We start from the raw sequence: 2,500 nt of genomic DNA on the forward strand, positions 1-2,500 counted from the left end.
ACACACACACACACACACACACACAAGTGCGCGCTCGGGTCTAAAAGAACGGACATGCAGTTCTGTTGAAAGAAAAAAAAAGAAATAGGTTTACATATTGTAATATATAGAAGGCTATTTTGGGGGCCCAAATGTGCAGAGGATGATAGGAGGAAATTTGAAATAGAAAGATATAGATGGAAAATTCAAAATGAAAATGGAAATGCGATGACCTGTGAGTGAAGTTCGGATATAAATATGTCAGACGCGAAAGATGATAACGAAAAATTGGTCACCCACAATATTGACTTTTCTGCTTTTATGTTTGAAAATAGCTTAAGTGAAATTGAAAGTATTTATTGGCCATCGGGTTAATAGGATTTACAAAATATTTTGGTGATGACGTTAAACAGGTAAGGAAAGTTGAATCGTTGAGATGGACAATTTTGGAACAAAATTTGTCGATCAAAGAATTGAAAGTTCAGTTACATGGAACATTTGAAAACGTAAATTTAGAAAACGTAAATTGAATAATCAAGAAACAACAATAAAAACCAAGAGAGAATAGAATAAGAATAGATAAAACTGGAGAGTAAAATAGAATGAGAAGAATGATAAGGAACCACAAAGGAACAGTGTAGAGAAAGCCATTAAGAAGATTTTGAGTTAAATGAAAAGAGGTCTTGGATCAGCAAAGGAAAGAATATTAAAAATATGGAAAATGTAGTTAACGTAAGAATTATGTATGAGAGAATTAGTAGATAAGGAATTATATTTTTAGGGTAAAAAAGAGGACCATATCATATATAGAAATAACATCAATAGTAATGTACTATAATTCATCACTTCATGATACTGAAAAAAACATTTTAGATTAGGTAAGACTGCGAGGTGGGCAAGGACATTAAAGATTAATTGTAAATCAATCCACGTTGAGTGAGATATAATCAGTAGAGATAAGAACTGGTAGATAAAGACTAGTTTAAAGTTGCCTGGGTATGAAGAGTTGGAACACAGGAAGGAAGAACAAAAACAAAGGAACTTGTTTGTGAGGTTACGACAAAAAATGAGAATTGAGCGGAACAGAAGTTGGTGTTTTATTGGAGAGTGATAGATCAGAAAGCGAGTACTTGGTATTGAAAGGAGAACAAAGTGAAAGAAGAGAAAAGAAAAATTATACAAATAATTTGAAAGTGACACATATCAATATTAGTGGCTTAATGTTAGATAGGTTAGTGGTTAGTTAATACTTAGATGTGGAAAAAGCGAATGTAATGTTCCTTTTTAAAGGCCGAATCTAATAGAAATATAGATTTTCAAGTGGTGATGGAAATACTAGTTTGTGGAGAAGAAACAGAGAAAGTGAAAAATGGAGAAGGTGTGATGAGAGCAATGAATAAAAACATGAAGGTAGATAATGTGAAAAAGAGAGAGGAAATAATAATAATAATAATAATAATGAAAATAATAATAATAATAATAATAATAATAATAATAATAATAATGATGATGATGATGATGATGATGATGATGATGATGATGATGATGATGATGATGATGATGATGATGATGATGATGATGATGATGATGATGATGATAATGATAATAATAATAATAATAATGATAATAATAATAATGATAATAATAATAATAATGATAAATTTATTTGAAAAAGAATCAATATACATGAAGTACAGATAATGACATGAACACATAGTTCGAAATAATAATTGCAATTGCCGAGGGTAACACAAAAAAGCATGTACGCTTATTTCCATTGTGGTCCTCAAAGACTGAAAGGATATATATAAAAAAAAAAATAACGATTGAATGAAGTGATAAAAGAGACAATGCGTTGGCGTATGCCCCTCACCCCCTCCTCCCAGTGCAAGAGTATTGAACAAAGTAGAACACCGAGAAATATTAAGATACGGACAATCATTTCAACAAAATAAATGATTGGGAACATAGGCAATGTAGCCTCGATGGATGACTTCAACTGTAGGAAGGTGAAGTGGGAGGAGTAGTAAACTAAATTGACGCACCCCGAAGGGATTTCTCCCCGTCTTCTCCTTTTCTGCATGGGGGGACGGAGAGGGGGGTCGCCGAATTTATGAAGCGGCCTTGTTGTGGATGTGCTGTGTCTTGCGACACTGCTTCTGACCCAGGGCAGTGGACAGGATGCAGGGATGACCCGTCATCCAGGAGGTGCCAAGATGAGAGGGAGGGAGGAGGGTGGAGGGGAGTGGAATATATAGGAAATGGAATGGGTGGGAGTGGTTTCTATGCCTTTTTCTTTTTGGCTACCCCCCGTATAGGGGGAAAAACTTTTGGTATATGTATGTGTATATATATATATATATATATATATATATATATGTATATATATATATATACATATTGTATATATATATATATATATATATATATATATATATATATATATATATATATATATATATACATATACCAAAGGCTTTTTCCCTCTTACAAGAGAGGTAGCCAAAAAACAAAGGCATAG

The sequence above is a fragment of the Oratosquilla oratoria genome, chromosome 21 (assembly GCF_046742065.1).
Source record: "Oratosquilla oratoria isolate Oo_2021 chromosome 21, ASM4674206v1, whole genome shotgun sequence".
Lineage (NCBI taxonomy): Eukaryota > Metazoa > Arthropoda > Malacostraca > Stomatopoda > Squillidae > Oratosquilla > Oratosquilla oratoria.